The sequence below is a fragment of the Mustela lutreola genome, chromosome 5 (genome assembly GCF_030435805.1).
Source record: "Mustela lutreola isolate mMusLut2 chromosome 5, mMusLut2.pri, whole genome shotgun sequence".
NCBI lineage: Eukaryota > Metazoa > Chordata > Mammalia > Carnivora > Mustelidae > Mustela > Mustela lutreola.
In genome coordinates this window covers 10,755,981-10,777,947 of record NC_081294.1, presented here as the reverse complement: position 1 = coordinate 10,777,947, position 21,967 = coordinate 10,755,981, and positions in this window count along the sequence as shown.

Sequence of the window (21,967 nt, the reverse complement as noted above, 5' to 3'; positions counted from 1 at the left end):
AGCCCCGCATTGGACTCTCTGCTCAGCAGGGAGCCTGCTTCCCCCCTCTCTCTCTGTCTGCCTCTCTGCCTGCTTGTGATCTCTGTCTGTTAAATAAATAGATAAAATCTTAAAAAAAAAAAAAAAAAAGTATCCCAAATCTGCTTCTTATGGGTCTGTTCCTGAACCTGTTTGGCTTTGCATTGCTCAAAAGGCTAATAGTCAAGAGATGAGTTTTGAACTGGGTATTTACCCCAAAGAAACAGATGTAGTGAAGAAAAGGGCCATCTGTACCCCAATGTTTATAGCAGCAATGGCCATGGTTGCCAAACTGTGGAAAGAATCAAGATGCCCTTCAGCGGATGAATGGATCAAGAAGATGTGGTCCATATACACTATGGAGTATTATGCCTCCATCAGAAAGGATGAATACCCAACTTTTGTATCAACATAGACGAGACTGGAAGAGATTATGCTGAGTGAAATAAGTCAAGCAGAGAGAGTCAACTATCATATGGTTTCACTTATTTGTGGAGCATAACAAATAGCATGGAGGACATGGGGAGACGGAGAGGAGAAGGGAGTTGAGGGAAATTGGAGAGGGAGATGAATCATGAGAGACTGTGTACTCTGAAAAACAACCTGAGGGTTTTGAAGGGGCGGGGGGTGGGAGATTGGGGGAGCCAGGTGGTGGGTATTATGGAGGCACGGATTGCTTGGAGCACTGGGTGTGGTGCATAAACAATGAATTCTGTTACACTGAAAAGAAATAAATAAAAAAAAGAGATGAGTTTTGAGTGGAAAGCAATATGAGTTTTTATTCAGGAGGCTGGCTGCCTGGGGAGAAGCTGGGTCTTGTCCAAAAGCCAACTTTGAGGTTTCTGCCTGGCCTGAGGGCTTTTTAAAGGGGTTCAGGATAGCTGATCAAAAAGAGAGTGCAGTGAGTGGTCTGTGATGTCTCCTGATTATGGACAGACTACAAGATGCCAGCTACAAAGGTTACCTCCAAGTTTAACGGTTGTGTGAAGGGGTCAGGCTCCTGTGTCATGAGATGTAGGAGGACTGTGTTCTCTCTGTAGAGGAGGACAAGGTCTACAGATGCACAAAAGGAGGTTAATAAAATTATGACTTTTTTTTTTTTTTTTTTTTTTTGCTAAAATATTGTTAGGTTAATCAGAAAGCTGAGGTGGCATCACACAGACTTGCTGGCCTCTGCAGCCTGGGAAAGGTTCTGGTTCTCCTGACCTCAAGGCCAGTCATCTGTCTGCTCCAGATCCAGGGACTTGGGTTAGCAAGTAAGGAGTGTGTTAACTTGAAGCCAGTTAACCTGTAAGACCAGTCGGAGCGCTGTTACAGCCCCTGTTCCTACTCCTTGTTCCAGGCCATAATCCCTTCTTTCTTTGACTCCTGCAATAGCTTCATGAGCGGTCTCCTTTCCCCACCTTTAGCCTAATCCCCAGCCAGTAGAAAGCTTGCACGGGCTTCTCATTATTCTTGGAAGAAAGCCCAGTACCTTTATCATGGTCCCCAAGGCCTTACATAGTCTGGTCCTGGACTTCCTCTCTGCCTTCTTTGTATGGTTCTTCTCCTTGCTTCTTGCTCTCACATCGTCCTGGCCTTCTTCCTGTGCCTTCACTCTTGGAGCCTGCTCCTACCTTAGCATTGTCACACTTGGTTCTCTGTCCATGGGTGATTGCACTTATCTTTCTTTTGCTCCCTCAGTGAGGTCTTCTCTGACCACTCACCTTGAATGAAATCATACCCTCATCATTATCTTTCACCTCACTTCATGGATTGCTTGAAAGCAGTATTGCTGGTGTATTTCTTTATTACTTGCCTTCCCTACTAGAGCACAAGCTTCACGAGGTCAGAGACGTTGCCATTTTGTTCACTGAGGTGTCCTTGTTCCTAGAACAGCTTGAGGCATGTAACATGCTCAGCAAATATCTGTTGGCTGTCTAAATAAAGAATGAATGACTGAAATACCTTCTGTAAAGCTTCAAGTCCACTGGGGTGATTCAGAGAAGTCAGTAGTCAGATAGCCTGGGAAGACCTGCAGCTGGAATGGAACAGAGGGCTTTGGACCTCCATTTCTCTCCTACACTGTGATTGCCAGACCATCTTTCCAGAGAAGGTAGTATCTCAGTGGAGACTTTAATGATGAAGAGGAGTTAACCACCTCATATAAGGCATGGACCTCTGTGGCGGTGGGGTGCCAGGGCTGAGAAAGGCCAGGGAAGCTGAACCAGTGAGAGGCTGAATGGAATTTTTAGCCCTGCCTTCCTCTTACCTGTCTGAATATTTAGCATCTACATTGTCACTAATTTTAAGCTGAGTAAATCATTTAACTGACTCATAATTTTGTAATTTTGATCATTGGGTTGAAGTTTTCCCTGCAAAGACAATAGCTATGAAATCGTTGACATTTAGAGTGGTCAGAACTTCCCGCTGATAACACATTGGGCAATCACATTCTTCAGAGGCAAGTCATATCTCCTCCTTGGTCATGCCCTGGGCTGTGATTCCAGTGTGTCCTCATCTTAATGAATCATTTAGTCCTGGGGAGCTTTAGTGTCTTGGATTATCAGGGCAACTTTGCAACAATGGGGAAAAAAAACCCTAAACTTTTAAGAAAAACATGTTGACAAAATTAGGCCATCAGTCTTTCCCCTGCTTGCCAGAAATGCAATTTTGTCACATACTTCTCTTATAAAATACACACCCTAAGATTTACTTTCAATTTAAATGTGCCAATGCTTGCAGCATGTCCACATTTTCATTTTCATTTAAGCTCCTGAAACTGGCAGGGGCGGGAATTATCCCCATTTTACATGGGGTAAGTTGTTTTCCTTCCTGCTGTTGATGGTATCCCTTGGTACCCATTTGAAAGCTCAGAAAGAATTAATTAATGAGACACCTCACATTGACAGATACTACATAATGACCCCCGAAGTGGGACTGTAATCCTAATAATGCATTTTGCACAATAGACAGTGTTACTTTGCAGTAATTTCAGTAACTGTTAAGACAGGTGTTTACAGACAGATTAGGCCTGCCCAAGCTATTCACTCTGAATGCATGATATAAGGATTGTAAATTACATGAAACCATTAAGTTTTACTTCTGATCTGCTAAAAGGATATAAAAAATACTTCATATTCAATCTTTGGAAAACTGTGTCACTCCTCCAGACAAGTGGTATCAACTCACATGTTAGTCACATGGATCCCAAACTGATCTCTGAAGGAAGATAATTATTTGATATGGAATTGGGAAGAAGGTGTATGGTATTCTATGCTTAAATTAATAAAAAAACTTTTTTAAAATAAAAAATTTTCCTCATCATTTCATATCTATTAATGTAAAGATAGAATCCCACATATTTTAGGTAATACCCCCACCCTTCCCCATAATGCTGAAGATCAACATTATGAACTAAATTGTGTCTTCCCAAAGTTTATATATTGAAGTCCTATCCTCCAATGTGACTATTTGGAGACGGAATCCTTTAAAAGTGTAATGAAGGTTAAGTGAGGTCTTGGGGTTGGGGGGCGCTTAGTCTGATAAGATTAGTGTCCTTATAAGAAGAGAAAGAGACACCAGAGATTTCTGTCCACTTGGGCACAGAGGAAAAATCAGGCGAGGATACAGTGAGAAATTGCTCTCTGCAAGCCAGGAAGAGAGACCTCACTAGAAACCAGTTTTGTTGGTACCTTGATCTTGAACTTCTAGCCTCTAGAACTGTGAGAACATAAAATAAAAAATTTCAGCCAACCAGTCTGTGGGATTTTGTTACGGCAGCTTCAGCAAACTAATACAATTATGTTGGGGATACAGAACGTATCTAGAATATGGGTCTTATTCTCAGGAGCCTACATTATAGATTTAATATACTTACAGTATTTCAAGAGTAATATCTTTATTTGTGAAGTGCTAAAGTGTGTTATTAATGGTATACATTAAAGATGCAGCTTTTTATATCTCAGTTACTGTATATTTATAAAGTTATTAAAAAATAGAGTGCCGTACTTTTCTATATATCTTATTTCTCATTCATACAAGGGAAATGCCTGGACTTCCCTGAATATTGAGAGCACTCCTGAATATTGCAAGGTACATCTGATTAGTGACACATGGGCCACAGGTAGGGTGGCCAACTGTCAGTTTTATCTGGGACTGGGTGAGTTTCTGGGATGTGGGGCATGTGGTACAAAAACCATGTTGTCCCATACAAACTAGGGCGAGCTGAGCATTCTGACACAGGCCTGTGCTCTGGCTGCCACTGGGCAAGTGGGTCTGCATCCCTACCTTGGAGTGGTGGAACTTGCAATGGGGAGTTTCTCAGTCAGGGTCCTGTTAGGATTGAGCAATCACACTGGTTATTTTATTTTTTTAATATTTTATTTATTTATTTAACAGAGAGATACACAGTGAGAGAAGGAACACAAGCAGGGGGAATGGGAGAAGGAGAAGTAAGCATCCCGCTGAGCAGGGAGCCTGATGCAGAGCTCCATCCCAGGATCCTGAGACATGACCTGAGCCTAAGGCAGACAGTTAACGACTGAGCCACCCAGGCGCCCCCACACTGGTAATTTTAACAAAGATATTTCAGTACAAAGAGTTGCTAACCAGAGATAAAGAATTGTTGACTAGGAAACTGAAATGGCAAAAAAAAAAAAAAAAAAAAAAAAAAATCTGTGAATGTATCCTAGTGTAACAACTGCAGAAGATGGGGGCCACCCCTAGGGTTTGGGAGAAAAGGAAGAAGTTGGAGATATTCATGTGTAGATGACTAAGCTGCTTGGAGGAAGGGTCGCATTGGGCAGGGACCCAGACCCATAGAGAGAGTGCTTGATTGGGGGGGGGGTTCTGATGTCTCTAAGGGGAAGCAGTGGGGCCAGTTATGTAAATATTGGAAAAACTGTGAACTGGAACCAAATGAGCACTGCCAGAGTGAAGTGCTGTTGCCATGGTGAAGAAACACTGCTTGAGAGAGGAGGGATGGAGCAGGAGTCAGAGGGAATGACAGTGTCCCTTCTCACTCTTCCAGCCTGGCCGTCTGCGTTTTGAGCCTTGGGCAGCACCCACAAGGGAGCCACAGGCAAAGTAGACCTTGGTTCAGAGAGTCCCCATTCAGCATCACAAAACAGAATGTAGAAGGTTGGCTGGTAGGCGAGATGCTATCGTAGTAGCTGGCCCAGTCGGGGAGTTAAGAAATATGGGTAAGGTGATTGAAGGGCATGGACAGCCCAGATAGGACAGTCATCCACTACACAGCAAGAGGCAGCTGCAAAGCCTACGTATACACCACTCCAGGAGAGGAAGGCTGATGCGACCTTAGCCCTCAGTCACGGCTGCTGTGTAGAGTGGAGCCCCTGGCTGGGAGCTGCAGGGTACACACATAGCAGGACACCGTGCGGCAGGGGAGGAGGCCTGAGTAGAAAACTTAGGATCACTGAGGATGTTAAATGTAGAGGCAGACAGTCTGTTTATCTTAATGACCATGAAAAGCAACAGGGAGGGGAGGAAGGTACAGTGCTAAGCGTTCTATTGTATGCTCGAAGCCACATCATTTAATCAGTAGGATGTTGCTAGGACGGAGATTTTTTTGTTGCTATTTTAGAAAAGAGGAAAGAAAGGCTTAAAGAAGTGCCTTAACTTGATCTGGATTACATCATTAAGTAATCTCTGGAAGAAGAATTTGATTCAGATGTCTGGGTTTACATATTTGCCCCAATATTATCACAGGGCCCCACTGTGTAAGTCACAAATCACAAATAACCCACTGCAGTGATGGATGCTTAAGTAGCCTTGAAAGAACAGCAAAGCTATGATTCTGTACCTTTTCCTCTTTCTCCTATGGACAAAAATGAGAGTCCTGGTAGGCAGCAGGGGCAAACATGGAGGCACCATGTTTATGTTTAGAAATAAAAATCAGGAAGAAATGTAAAATTCTACCATCTAGCAAACAGAGGAGTTACCCCAGAACTCCCCCATTTTTTTAGGTCCAAGGGTATGAGATCCCTGGCTAGAGGAGTGAAATGACATGAATCTAGGAGTCCTGGAGGAGACAACTTTATTGGGGATAAATTTTTTGGTGGGGGCTGTCATCTCCTACTCTTTCTTTTAATTAGTACTATTAGGTAGGGACCCCAATCTGGGGCTGGGTTTTTCTTCTGTAAGGGGAGCAGAAGCTAGAAAACTATGGTTAGGCTGGGCTGGACCCTAAGAAATAGCCTCTAGGAGACTTGGTTCTACATAACTCTCTGGGATCTAGGTAGAGATGACTTGGAGGTTTCTCCATTGGCCAACCCAATCCATCACGATGGGTGGACCTTCCTGTATAGTCACAAGAACCGCGGGCCTGAAGTTCCCAGGTGTCTGAGTATGGAGGCAGATGCTGAGGGAGTGTGGATTTAAAACAGAAGAATTTCCCATCATGCTTTCCAAACTCCATTTAAGAACGCAGGAAAGGATGAGTCACATTTTAGAATGGGTTCTCAACCATGTATGTGCATTGTTAAATGGTTCAGATTTAGCTAGATGAGAAATTCATGGATGAGGAATATTTTAATCACCAGTGGTCCCAGGGTACTAAACAAAGTATGTTCTCTAACTGGTAGGAGGTATTTATTAATCCCTGCTATATTATTTCATGTATATATTCACATCTCCCTACCCTCGCTTGTTCCTCCCCTTAAGTGTACCTGCGTGGGGAGTTTTAGGGCAAGGAGGTTATTGCTGCTTCATCTCCCTTTCCTCTTGAGAGTTGGCCTGTCTACTGATACCGAATGTTCTCCATCATTTGCAGCCATGAGTTAGCTTAGCTGGGAGGCCCCGTCCCTGTAGTTCAGGCCTGGGGACCTTCCGTTCTGAAACTTCAGTGGTTCAGATATGAGCCATCCCACTGTCGGGATGCAGCATTAGAAAGTTACTTACACTAGACATAGGACACATTATCCAATGTCGGCTTTATCAGCAATATTGGTAATATTTTTTTTTATCTTCCTGCTTATTCTGTCTTCATTTTAAATTGGCTTATAACTTGTAAGAAAGAAGGGTAGAACTGATCAAAGCTCCTTGAATATGAATTATTATTTAATTATTATTCATATTCCAAAGCCCCCACATGTTTCTTTTTCAGATTTTACTTTGAAATGATTTTCTATAAATTTATACCAGGGATACGAAAGAGAAAAAAAGAAAAGCAAATACACTTCATTGTTCTTTCTGGACAATGTGTAAAATTACTTGTCTTCTCTTTTTTAATTTCAGTCCACCTACATGGGTTTTTACTTTTCAATTAAATATTCAGAATTCTTACCCACATATGCAGGAACTAGTTCACAACCCCAATTACAAAATTGTATTGTTTTTTGGTAATAAAAACTGTATATAAACTATTATTTTACCAATTCATAGATCTTTAAACCTTCTAAAAAACAAATATTTTTGTGTTTTTTATGAAAATATTGAATATCAGTAATATAAAGGGCCTATGATCTAGGGTAGATTATGCAAAACTAGAGGTTTTTTCCTTATTTAGTTCCTTAAACACTTCATGTATTTGTGAAAAGTATATTATTTTAAAATTACCCATCATCTCATTGTCCAGAAGCGATCACTGCTAAGTGATCCTAGGCTATATTCAATACAATGAACGCAGAACACACGCATAACACACGACATACAATACATACAGAGGACGCACAAAACACGCGCACACACACACACACACACACTCTCTCTCTCTCTCTCTCTCTCTCTCTCTCTCCCCCCCCCCCCACTATTTTTTCTCTTTCAGAGAAAGAGAAATTGGATCCTGGAGAGGTGGTTATCAGACTAAATCAAGTTTTTTATTGTCAGTGTAAGACAAAAATCAGAGCCCTTCATCAGTTTTAGAAATGACTCAAGAAACCTTTTTTAGTGAAATATCCTTAAATATTGAAGGATCAGTAAATTGGCATTAACTTTTTTAAAAGTGCTAACTGAAAGTCTGTTTTGACTAGATGCTCTCCAAGGTTCCTTATTAAAATGATAAACACCAGAAGCAGCATGGTGATTTAGAGAAGGCTCTAGGAGAGAAAGGTAAATCTCCCCAGGATTAACACATTTTGGGGAGCCATGCACCAGTGCACTTTGGAAAAGATGCAGCTTACCGTAAAAGACAAAGTGCAAAGGGACTGCTATTACTCAAAAGAACAAAGAACGAGAGGAAACCTGGATTAAATTAGGCCAGTTGGGAGATTATATTTTAAATGACATCTGACTGGGAATTCTGTGTGGAAACGTACTAACACCAGATGTGGAATTATTTTCTATTTTCTATTTTTCAGTTATCACCATATAGAAGAATGCCATGTTTGAGCATGGCCCAATGGTGTTTAGAGCTGCTCCCTGTACACAGCCCCTCTCCCAACAGTCTACTTCCGCACTATATTTGAGTCTCTAAACCACTGATCATTGTAGGCAAAGAATTCTACATGAAGAGGAAGAAATACAAATACATCACAATTCAGTTACATTGAATTCAGTGCACTAAGTCTTGCTTTTTTTTTTTTTTTTTACTTTGTCATATATTGAAAGCTTTATAGTTAAAACTTGATTTTAAATAAACATTGTTCCAAAAATATTTGAGATCTTTATAATATTTATAGGCCTTAATTTGCATATTGAACAGCCTACATTCATTTTCTGGAGGCCATTCACTGCTCCAAACATTATTGCAAGAGTTATCAGCTGGTGTGACCACATGCAGTGGGTGTAGCATTTGCTGGGTTCATTAGGCAGAATTATCTCTTCCTCCAGGGTTGAAGCATCTTTGATGGGCATTTTGACATGAATGTGGTAGATAGTTGATTAAATAATCTGTTCTGCCATAAATGGAGAATGATATTTTGATCAATTAAAAGCACATATACATTTTTTAAAATGTTATTTATTTTTTCTGAGAATATTTATAAATGAAATACATATTTATTACAGTTTGGAAAATTACAGAAGAAAAAGCTCCTTTGAGAAACTTTAAATTTGGTCACACCACTCTTGGATCACCGCAGCACTGCACACACACACACACACACACACACACACACACGTTTATGGTCCATACTATTTATAACTTTTTAAGTCCTCCTTTATAATGTGAATATCCATGTCATCAAACATTGTTTTAAAACCTAAATTTTCATGGAGGACAAATATTGCTTCCTAGATATTTCATCATATTTATGCTTGAGATATAGGCCGTTCCACCTATAAGTTGTTTCTTATTTTTCTTCTTTGTAAATAATCCTATGAAAATATCTTTTTTAATAGATAATTGTTTATCTTTGATAACTTCCTCACAGTAAATCACTAGTAGTAGAATTAGGAAGATAAACATTAAAAATATTTTTCAGGGATCTTAATGAATATTGGTGTATTTCCTATTAAGGAGAATGTCAGGAGGGGGGCGCCTGGGTGGCTCAGTGGGTTAAGCCTCTGCCTTCAGCTCAGATCATGATCTCAGGGTCCTGGGATCGAGTCCCGCATCTGGCTCTCTGCAGGGAGAGCAGGGAGCCTGCTTCCTCCTCTCTCTCTCTCTCTCTCTCTCTGCCTGCCTCTCTGCCTACTTGTCATCTCTCTCCCTTCAAATAAATAAAATCTTAAAATAAAAAAAAAAAGAATGTCAGGAATAACCTGGAGGACATTAGGAGAAGGAAAGCAAAAGTGAATTGGAGGAAATCAGAGGGGGAGACAAAGCATGAGAGACTGTGGACTCTGAGAAGCAAACTGAGGGTTTTGGAGGGGAGGGAGAGAATGGGGGGAGGGTGGGTATTGCGGAGGGCACGGATTGCATGGGCACTGGGCAAGGTGCATAAACAATGAATTTTGGAGCACTGAAAAAATAAAATAAATTTAAAAAAAGGAAGAATGTAGCAGGTTACACTACTGCCATCAGCATATAAAATCCATAACTTCATTAATACTGAATATTATACTGAATTATAAAAATAATTGCTTATATGGTGTGTTAAGAATGACACTCATGTTTATAGTCCCTTTCTTTAATATGTACGTAAGTTGAACTCTAAGAAATAGTTCCATTGTCCATGTATATCTTTTCTTTTGTGCATCAATTTTTCACATTTGGCCAAGCTTCCTACTGGAATATTCATCTCTTTATGGAAGAGCATTTTATATATTAGGAATAATGCCCCATTGTCTGTTATTTATGGTGTACCAATTTCCTCCTAGCTTGTGCTTTTCAGATCTTGGTTTTGGCAGCTTTTGTTGCATAAACATTTAAAATTTTTATGTCATCAAGCCCATCAATCTTTTACTTTATGTTCTCTTTCTTTATTTCTATGCTTGGAAATGCTTTCCCCACTCTGAGATGGATATTTATCTGGTACAGCATGGAAAACATTGTTTTACAATGGCTGCTATTTTTAGTGGTTCTCCTTTGGAAGGGCGTGGTGAGGGGGGGCAAGGTGAGTGGGGAGGGGGAGCAGGCATGGCACATGAGCATGTTGCGGGCAGAATGGTGGGAGAGGAGTAATGAGGTTGCTGAGGAGCAGATGCTGCTGAGACTTTCACTTCTCATTACGCTCACAAGGCTTTTCCTGTTCTCAGTAAGTACAAGCAGCAAAGACTGATGAGAGGAAGGAAGAACAAATCAGCGCACTCTGAATGATTGTCCTTTGGGAGGAGTGGGAGGATGAGCTGCATCTGTCACCATTGTGGCCTCTGGCAATTCTCTTGGGTGCATTCCTCCCAGGGAGTGGAGGGTCTCTGCTGCTGCCTCTGCTTGGTTCTTACCTGGCTAGGAATGGGAGAGGGACCCCAGGGGAGAAAGGTGTATGGAGCAAAAGGTAGCATCTGGAGTTGGGTGGTCTGCGAGAGGGAAAAATCATTCTTCTGTGTCCCCCACGTACCTCCACCTCCTCACCTTTCTCCCTTTCCTCATCTAGAAATCAAAACATGTGCTCTAGGATTTAATTCATAATAGGGGTGCAGCACTAATGTGAGCTTCCAGGTGATGGAGGGACCATCACTCCAGAATGAAATGTAAGGGATCAACCAGAAGAAGCTGAAAAATCTGGGTGTTCTGGAAATTGAATCCACAGGTGATCACGGTCTGTGCCTCCCATGACGCTGGTCTTACCATCCTATCAGTCTCCAAAGCATCATTCAAGACAAATAAGCTGTGATCTTGGCAGCCATGATCAGAAGATGATCTTTGTGCTAAGGGAATTATTCTTGGGATTATGTACATAATCAATAGAGAAAATGAGAATTGGGGAACAGAATAGTGTTAGAGTAAATATGCCACCTTTAATTTCCCTTACATGGCTGAGGTCCTTTGCAAAGCATTTAGCTGAATTCTGCTTTAGTCTGAGAGCTAGTGAGGGCCTTTGACATTGGAAGGCAATTGTCTCCTAAACTTTTTTGGACCTGTTGTGTTGCATAAGGGGAAGGCAAAACTTAAGACCCGCAAAGGTCCCAGGAAAGGGAAAGAGATGGCAGTAGTGATAGTGGATGTTACTATCCATATCTATCAGAATCTGATATTAGACATGAGAGATTTCTCCATCTATTTCAGTCAGCTCATTTATCAGCAGAGGTTACATCTTTACAGTAATTAGAATGTATGTTTGGAAGGGTCCAATTCAAAACACAGCTTCCTTGGAGAGGGACAGATTTACTCTGGGGCTCCTGCATGGGTATCTCCTCCCAAAGGCAGTTATTTGTCTTTTGCAGATGCTGCTGGTGAAACCCTCCAACCATTGCACTCTTTCATGAGTAGGTGTAACCAGGCCAGGGTGCGTGGCACTGGGGATTCCTTATTATGTTTCCTAATAGTTCTCTTGACTTTTTTTTTTTTTTTTTTTTTGATTTTTTATTTTTTATAAACATATATTTTTTATAAACATATATATATTTGACTTTTAATTCAGAGCCCAGCTCTGGTCAAGCCCAACATTCCGGGTGAGTGTAAGGACTGAGGCAGTAAGTCAAGAAGCTGACTTCTGCTGGGCACCAGAGAGTAGGCGCATGCCTTTTGCTTTCCAGGAGTGGTAACTGAAGAGCAGAAAGATAAGCCTCGCAACTACATAATTTATTGCATATATTGATTTGACCTCAGGAAGTGGGAGAAACTGTAGGTCAGCAGAACCCAGAAGCTCTCGAAGAACACAGACTCCTGGGCTCTTATACATAATTTATGTTCTTTATGTCTTCCCTTTTTTCTGTGGCTCAAAACCTCCATTGTCCTTCCTGACCTTTCTCCCTGGTATAGCTGAGTAGACGATTAGAACTCTGTCTCTAATTACTGCTTCTTCGATTTACATGTAGATTCCTTATTATAATATCATTATCATAAGATAAGAGCCCTGTAATCAGGGTAACATAGAATGGAGTAAATATACCCTAAACTGCTCTAGGGCTGTAACCTTACTTCGTTAGTGTCCCCTATTCTTGGCTCATCTTACTTGCTTTTGTGATTCCAGGAATGTGAACTATTTTTTCAGTTCTTTGTGTTTTCTCTCCTTGTTTTGTCTCTCTCTGTCTTGACATAACCTGGCTCATTAGTATGGTTTCCCTTGAAATTGCTAATTTAACTCTTCTGTGCCATCTGTCTTTCTCCATTGAATAGCAAACTTTATTTCTTAGACATTACTTCATATTGGAATCATCCCTGGGGGTAAAACTCAAGCTTCAGGGTTTTCTTAACAGCTCTCCAGGTTATTGAACTGGACAGCCTATGTATTTGAGAGCCAGTGGACCAGAGACTTGCTACTCCAAGTGTGTACATTGGAACGGCAGGATGGACATCACTGGAATTTGTTAGAAACACAGAACCTCGGGTACCACTCCCATTCTACTAAGTCCACATCTGCAGGGAAACAAGTTCCTCAGATGAATCAACAGGCACGTTGATAATTAAGAAGACTAAAGACTCTTTCCAATCAGTACATCTCTATCAGCGGTGTCTCTTTTCTTTCCTCTTCAGCCAAAGTTAACCGGAATACACCTAAGTCAAACCAGGTTAGGTTTATTTAGTTTTTTACAAGGTGGGAAAGTGCACATCAGAGGGACCATGGGGCGTCTAGGTAAGAGGGATTTGGGAGAGGGTTATTACAGAATGGGGGATTTGCCCTCTGGCTTTTAGAGTGGTGGGCAGCCCTAGGTGAAACTGACCAACATCCAATCACCAAATATCTTCCACCTAGCCTTCCTGATAGAATCTAATCCAGAACTTGTCTCTGCTTTCTGGAACTCTTCAAGGGATGGGCATTTATGGCATACACAAAACAGTGAGGGATGCTGGTCAGGGAGGGGAAAAGCCCTGAAGATTGTAAGCATGCTAGTATTTTTACAATAGGCAACTAACAGGCAGCCACATTATGCACTGACTTACATTAAGCTGTGTAATAAATACAGTGCTGTAAAGAGTTTTTTGTAGCAACAACTTGAGACGTTAAACACTGCCCCTGACCACTCTTGTCCCGACTGTGAATGTTTGGGCTCCAAGGAGACCCTACTAACCTGACCGAGCACTGCTGAACAAGTGGGCAGCCTCACCTCCAAGGAGAGCAGAATGTGGTTGCCAGGGGCTGAGAGGAGGGGAAATGAGGAGTTGCTAATCAGTGGGTATAAAATCTCAGTCACACAAGATGAATAAGTGCTAGTACCATGTTTTATGATATTGTACCTGTAGTTAACAGTATTGTATTCTGCACCTAAAAATCTAAGAAGGTAGATCTCATGTTAACTCTTCTTATCACAATAAAATAAAAACAAAAATAATAAAGAAATAAGGAAAGAAAAGGAGAGGCCTTTAGATAGAGAATGTTATGGAGGGTGTTCAGAGAGTATTCCAGTGGGGGAAGTTCCCATTTTTCTCTCTCCACAAGGAAGGAGCCATTGGATATTTTTCCCCTAAAGACTGTGGTGTTTCCGAACTTGGGGCCTCAGGTCTGACTTCACCTGATGACGTTTCAGTGGCAGTACCTCTAGACGAGCTCCAGTGGCATTAGGGATGTCCTGTAGAAGATGGTAGAGTGGCAGAGCTGGTTAGGAGATGATCTTGGCCATGTCCCGAGTCCCATCTCCTCCCTGTTTTCTGTGGGAACGAGACTCCTAAGTTTCCCATGCAGCAGATAAGCTAGGGCAGGTCTGGATGTCCAGGCAGTGTCCACTGGCTCTCCCAAAATACAAAAAGACTCCATATGAAAGCTGTGAGGTGGACTCCCTGCTAGGGGTGAGGCGTTGGCCATACCATGGTACTGTGTAGACCATCAAGGTCAGAAGATTTCATGGGCAGTGCTACTTGATGGTCTTGGGCTAATTTGCCAACATCAAATATTACATCAACAAGAAAACCGGGCCTGACATCCTGGATCTCTGTAACTGGACATCGTTCGGAAGTAGATGTGCTCCACACATGCAACCTCACCTTTCCCACAGAGCCTGGCTCCCCTCCACTTTCTACCAGTCTCAGAGAAAAGTAGAAGCTCAGGAGGAGTGGGGAAACATTCAGAGTGAGCAGCTATTATTAGTAGAGAAAGATGGCTGCTTTCGGATCAGAAATTGGCAATCCCACAGCAGGCTTGTGCCTGAGGTTTACAGCTCCAGCATCACGGGGACTCAGCATCCGCTTGTCATATACAGTCCACAGTGTTTGTAGTCTACCACTTAATCAGCTATTGGGCTAACTAACCATCTGAGAAGCAAGTGCATTTATTTTTTATATTGCCCACGCAACCATCCATGCAATTTTTGTCAAACATCTTACTGAAGTCAAGACCCAGTACCCCAAAGGGAAACTATATATGGCTGACTGTTTCCCAGGCATAGCCCTTTCCTCTGCAGGATGCTTACCAAAAAACTCAGATGCTGTCTCATCAGGGACTTACACGGTAGTGATTATTGCTGTAATGACTGAGTTTTGCTCTACTCCCGGCACTTTATAAGGATCTCATTTTATTGACTCTTGGACTTTATTGCCTCTAGGTGGGGCAGAGTTCCAAAAACTCTTGGTGAATTTTGAGCCAGGTTTGGAGACTAAGAACTGGGATCTGGGCTGTAAGACCCGGTGGGGGTGTGGCCTGAGGGAACCTCATGGTGGCTGTTTTTTCCAGCATGCTTCATATTCCGGGGCCCACTCGACTCTGTGCTTCTGCCTCCTCCCTGTTTTCTCGCACTACCTTTTTGGTTTCTTTCTCACTAGGGTATTTGTGATGTTATAATAAAAGTAGTTTCATTTTCAAATGTCTCCCATGGTCTTTCAGCTGTGTTTCCTTTTAAAGTCTTTTCAGCGGACCAATTTGCTCTACTTGAATTTTTTGAAATCTATTTTTACTGAAGTCTGTGGAACAGCTGATGATTCTCAGTGTTCTCTTTCTTTCTCTTTTTCTTCTTTAGATTAAAAATTCCGTTTCTAGTCTAACAGAGTGATTGGTAACATTCCCCTAGATTACACAGCATCACAAGATTATAGGTATATTGTGTATTTTAACTTTATCATAACATCTAAAAGAAGATTTCCCCCCTCCAAATGATATCTTCTTAGAGCTTAAAAGTCCCATGAGAGGTTTTCAAATGCAGGGTTTTAGACCCTGGACTCCGGGGCCCAGCTGCCTGGTTTCAGAGGCCAGCTCCACTTCGTATCAGCTGCAGGATTTAGGGGAGTCTCTTTACTTCTCCGTGTTGCAATGTCAGCATCTGCAAATGGGAGCAAAACAACATCAACCTCAGCCATCAACATGGATACTGGAAGCACTAAATGAATTATTCCATGCAAAGCATGTAAAACAGTGACTGGTAAAATTCAGCACACCATTGATGCATTCCATAAACGTGTGCAGAGTGCCTGTCAAGTCCCAGCCATTGTTCTAGATACTACTAAAAACCTAACAAATACATAGGTATCTTAGCTCGTGTTGACAATTGTCATGAAGAATGATGAAGTGGAGAAAGGAGATGGAGGCCTACAGACCATCAATGTATGAGATTTATTTTAAGGAATTGGCTCATGGAGGCAGGCAAGTCTGAAACTCAGGGAGGAGTTGAGGTTATAGTCTTAAGTCCAAAATTCGTAGGGCACGTGGGCAGGCTAGAAACTCAGGCAGGGTTTCTGTGTTATGCTTTTGAAGCAGACATTTGTTCTTCTTTGGGACACCTCAGCTTTGCTCTTAAAGCCTTCTACTCCTTGGATGAGACCCACCCACAATAAGGAGGGTAATCTTAAAGTCACCTGACTGTAGACGTTAATCCTACCTATAAAACCCCTTCACAGCGGCATCTAGACTAATGTTTGGTCACCAAAGCCTCACCCTGTTGACATATAGGTCAACCACTACCCGAGAGGTATGTATGTCTCTTTTGGTAGAGGGTCCTAGATGAGGTCTCTGAGTAGGCAGCGTGTGAACTAGGTCCAAATAAAGTTAAAAGATGTAGCATGCAGGTACTGGAGACACAAAACCAGAGAGAGGAGCAGCCTTGAGATGGAAGCATCTAAATTATACATTGGCCATCGTTTGCAAGGGTCTTGCAATACAAATAATTTTGTTTTTTTTTTTTTTTTGGTAGGTCACTCTGTTTCCATTATTTCTCTTAAAAATTTTTTAGATTTATACTTTAAATCAGTCAGCTGTTTGAAGTATCTTATAGAATACCCGTATAAAAGGATATAGTGATCACGTGCCATTACTTGCAAAGCCCAGCTTCTCAGCTAGCATCCTAATGATGCCCTCTAGCATTGTTCACTTACTTTGGTTCTGCTACAGGAAGTTTTATTTTGCTCTGGAATCTTGGTACAGAGTATCTGCATTTTTTAAAAAAGGTTTTATTTATTTGAAAGAGAGGGAGAGAATGAGCATTGGGGAGGGGCAGAGGGGGAGAGAGAGAGATTGGCGCAGACTCCCTACTGAGCAGTAAGCCAGATGCCAGGCTTAGTCCCAGGACCCTGAGATCATGATCTGAGCTGAAGGCAGACACTTAACCAACTGAGGCAGATGCTTAAGCAACTTAACCAAGTCTACCCAGGTGCCCCCAGAGTATCTGTATTTTAAAAGGATAAACAAGAAATTAAACTCGTGTGACATTTTAGAATTGTTGAAATTTGTCAGGAATCCTCATAAATGCACAACACACACCCGAGTGTGCACACATTCACATGCCCACACACCCCCATACTTCTTCCTCCCTGCAGTGGTCTTTTTCTGTGGTCTTAAATGACCTTGTGTGTTCCAAAAAGACAGCTCTTGCTGTCTGAAATACTGTTTGGCTAAAAAGGCATTGCAGATTTGGAGATGTCTTTCCAGGGATAAAGTTGAGGATTGGGTAAGTTTTTTGTTGTTGTTTAAATTGAGAGAATGTTTACTTCTGTGGTATTTCTGCTGCTGAGACGCTGTGTTTTCTGCCCACGCGAGCTTTCTTTAATGTCTCAGCCTGGTTTGCCTGTGAGGTATTGTGGCTCTGGGGCCTGGGGGACAGCTCTTCACCCTGAGACTTTTGAAAAGAGTGGTAAACGGCAGTCAAGCCTTGTTTTATTCCGTGTGGCATGTAACCTTTCACATTATTCTAATGAAAATGACATTTATGATTGCAGCCTTCTGTGAACTTTGAAAAGGCAGTTGTAATAAAATTGCTGCCTGGATTTTAGATAGCGTCTTTAACTTTGAATTGTGCAACAATATGCCAGAGCCAACGAGGTAGTGAAGCAAAGTTTTCTTTTACCACTGAGAATGCAACTTTGATATTAATGTTTTATGTCCACCCTGAGTTAAAATCTGTAAAATTCTAGAAAACAGAACAAGTTTTGAAAAAATGGAAAGAGGTCATGTCATAGGAATTCTTTTTTTTCCTTCTGGGTCAAGTTTGTAGCATGATTTTGCTTCTTCAGAAGGATTAGATGGATCCCACTAGAGCTTACCTGAACAAACTCTGTGAACCTTTTGAGATTACCCCTTCAATTTGAAATCACCCCTTCTAAAAGATCAGAATTTTCTGCCTTGATTACCTGGAATCTGATGTTTCCCCTGAGTCAAAATGATATGTTGAGGTATTTCATAGAGGCTCCTCTGATATCATCAAATCACAGTGACCATCCACGTTGTCTCCGTGTCTGTTACCTTTGCACAGGTACATCTGTGGTAGCATCTTAAACACCAAACTGCAAGCATTTGTTGATACTAAATATCACTTAATGAAAACCACTTTCATTACCTTAAAAACAGAATCAGATTCACCTGTATCTTCCCTAGTTTTTCAGTTTAATATTGCCTGCTAGAGCTGTCCTGAATTTTTCAGAAGCCCTATGGATGCTTCTTTCCTAAGCTCTCGGAGTACCCCCAGGAAGGTCATGCTAACAATTAATAATTCCAAAGGCCTTTGGCACCTGAGATCCTTGGCATTCTGTGAAATAAGATGTATTTTTATGCTGTTTCTCATTTATTCTTACAGAAGCACCAAAGTGGTTTTCCAGGAATGTTTCCGGTAAATACTAAATTCATGTTTTTTTCTCCGAGTCCTGAGTTTCATGAGAAAGCTAAGTAACTAGAGTAAGACCCGAAGCCTGAATCATGGCCTCTAATTTAATATTTGCAGGGAAGTTCTACCTCTTCATTTAAACTGGTCACAAACCCATATTTCTTCTCTCACTTCTCTCCTATGTTTGTTAAGAATAGCTCTCTTCGAACTCAGCCAGAAGCAAACCGAACCTCCTAAAGGCAATTATAGCGAGAAGGGAGGGGAGATGTGACAGTTATCAGCTCACAGTATGACAAGAGCATCCATCATGTCTGCTTTCAGGCCAGGGTCTGGGTCGAGGGAAAAAGGAATGAAGCAAGTAAGAGTATGGAGGGCTTGACTGACGTCTCAGTAAGCACAGCAGTTGTTCTCCTCTGACTGAAACCCTGTCCGTTTTGCTCTCCTCACACCTGAGTTTGTCGTCAGATTTTTTTCCTGGACCAGGTGGACATGTAAAGCTCTCTTCCATCAACAACTCCTTTGTGTTCTTTTTTATTATTTTATTATTTTAATCTTTTTGTGCTTAACAAGAACTTTTTGGGATCTTATCTGGCATGATGTTTAATCCTCAAATAGTTATTCAAAGATCTGCCATTCACCTTGAGAACAATATGCCCTTGGTTGAGACTGGCCCAGGAACAAGGAGATGAATGACACAGACCTGAATTCAACCTGTGGGCTAGAGGCAGGCTCGGCTCACTGACAACATCACATTGTAACCAATGTGCAGAAAGATAAGAAAAATAAATTCTACTATAGACCACTGAATTTGAGGGTGTTTTGTTACATGGTGTTATTATAGCAATAGCTGATGAATACAATAAAAAATGAAAAAACAACAATGTTCTTATGACACATTTTAATTTCGATAAATTTTTATCAGACTTCTGTACAATTTTAGTTTTTCACAAATTCATCTATACTATAACTCTGGAAGCCAGAGACAATACCTGTTTGAAGAGTGGGGTTTAATGAATATAGGACATTACATCAATGCCCAGGAAAAGTTTACTGACAGTGAAGTATGAAATTGTCCTACTTTCCTTTTATGAAAATCCTGCTTATATAAGTTTACCTGCTAATTACGAGTAATTTCTTTACCTTTTCTACAGTTACGTTTGCACTTACTAGTGTAACTGAGAGAGTTAGAACTCTAGTTTCAGACGAAATCTCAAAAGACTTCACAGGTCTGATAAGGTCTTACCCTCTAATTAATTAGCATCCCTGTGAAATACCAAAGCTAGGATAGAAAATAGCATTGCACATTGCTTTTCTGTTTATGCTAGTTAGCCAGAACATAGATCATTCCTCAGGCCTGACTCAGTTATTTGCCAAACTCCACTTTACCTGTTGGAGACAAATGGGCATATTTCTTGACTGAACCACTAAGCATGTAATAGAGTTCTGGGACATAATAGAAAGCTTCAAGTGTGTTAGGAAAAAAAAAATATGATATGGTAAAAGTTTAATTAATTAAAGAATGCTTTGTCATGAAATTAGTTTGTGCTCCTTTTGAAATACTGATTTATTCTCTGTTTTACACTAGCATTTATTAAATGAAAATCCATGGTGGACATGCAGAAAGAACCTTTTGGTATGATGCAGAGGGATTCATAGCACTTATCTGTTGTGATACTTGGAGATGGTGGGAATTGGGTGGATTTGGGACAAGGATTAGAGAGATACTTTTGATATCTATTTTTTTTTTATTTTTTATTTTTTATAAACATATATTTTTATCCCCAGGGGTACAGGTCTGTGAATCACCAGGTTTACATACTTCACAGCACTCACCAAAGCACATACCCTCCCCAATGTCCATAATCCCACCCCCTTCTCCCAAACCCCCTCCCCCCAGCAACCCTCAGTTTGTTTTGTGAGATTAAGAGTCACTTATGGTTTGTCTCCCTCCCAATCCCATCTTGTTTCATTTATTCTTCTCCTACCCACTTAAGCCCCCATGTTGATATCTATTTTTAAGATTTTTTGTTTTTGAATCATGTGGCTGTATTCCTTCTTTAAAATTTTTATATAATTTAATAGAAAGCTTATAACTTAGGGCATAAACTAAATTGGGGAGCTTAGGTAGAATTCGATACCTTTACATGATTTATATAATTCTAATAGCTAGTATCTTATGACATTTAGTAAATATTATTGGAAAGTAGTATTTCTAGGTAAGGTGAAACGACCCTTAGAGCTATAACTGACGTGTACTTGCTGACAATGTTGTTCACAGTTAGTACTTCATTTTACGCAATGGTATAATTGATGTTTAAATGCTAGGCTGTTATTACTAGGGAAGAGAACGAGCAAGAAAATAGATGATTTATGTACTTAAGTGCATGACCAGCAACTGATTTATTATTATTGTTAATATAAAAAGGAGGAATAAAAAAGTCTATTAGAACTCTGTATTCAGCAAAATTCTTCACATGTTGTTAAACAGCTTATTTTCTGTTGGCTTGAGGTCATTCAGTTGGTGTTGTTTTTTGTCATTCTGTAAAAGTAAGTTTGGGAAGCTCCAGTTTCAGAAAGCATCCTCAAGTGGAGATCTAAATTTTCAGTGAACAGGCAGAATGTAAGTACTAATTCAATTTCCTGTTCTTACAGTTGTAAGAGTGTGTTTTGAACACTGAGCTTTATCTTCACACGGACAGGTGCAAGGAGTTAAGGGGGATCGTTATCTCTGAGAAGGATGTAGTGAGAATTAATTAGCTAATGGGTGAAAAGTGCTGTCTTTATGTATTAACTGCCATTGATTATGAGCTGGGGTTATAAGAAAAAAATATTTATTGCTGCCTCTGGTATATTATCTTTCATTTCTTTCTTATGATCTTGAGGACCTCTCTCGCTCATCCTTTTCCAGTTAATTTTGTCATTACATTGAAGATCTTCTTGCATGAAATTTATTTTTTTAATGACTTAGAAGATTAATTTGGAAAAACAAACTCTATTACTTTTCCTCTTGAGTATGTAGAAAATGGGGTCAGCAATCGAAGTCTCAGCTGGCTTAGTTTTATGTCCTGTGAACCCAAGAGGCTCTATTCTTGAACCGAGGGAGCAGTCTGGTTGGCTTCTCTGGTGAAGTAGGAGGGCATCCATCACCATTATCTCAGCTCTGGAGCGTCACTCAGCCAAAATGAGAGAACGGCTTGAAGGTTCGCCTTTCCATTCTGTTGTCGTGTCCTCCTTTCCTCGGGCATTCAATTACTTAAATTACAGAATTGGCAGTGGCTTTTCAATTTTAGAAAGCTAATTGAAAGCAGTCTTATGATGTGCAAGACCTGTGATGCTCCAGGTCCAGTGCAGTAGAAGAGATGGAATTCAGTGGTGGTTGGTGGGCGGGGTGGGGAGGGTGGTGGTTGGAGGGGGTGGGCGGGGCTGGGAGGTGAGCTGGGGAGGGTTTGTTGCTGCCCTTGAAATTCCTGCTTTGGGTCATTACTAAATGAGGTGTAGTGGTCCATTA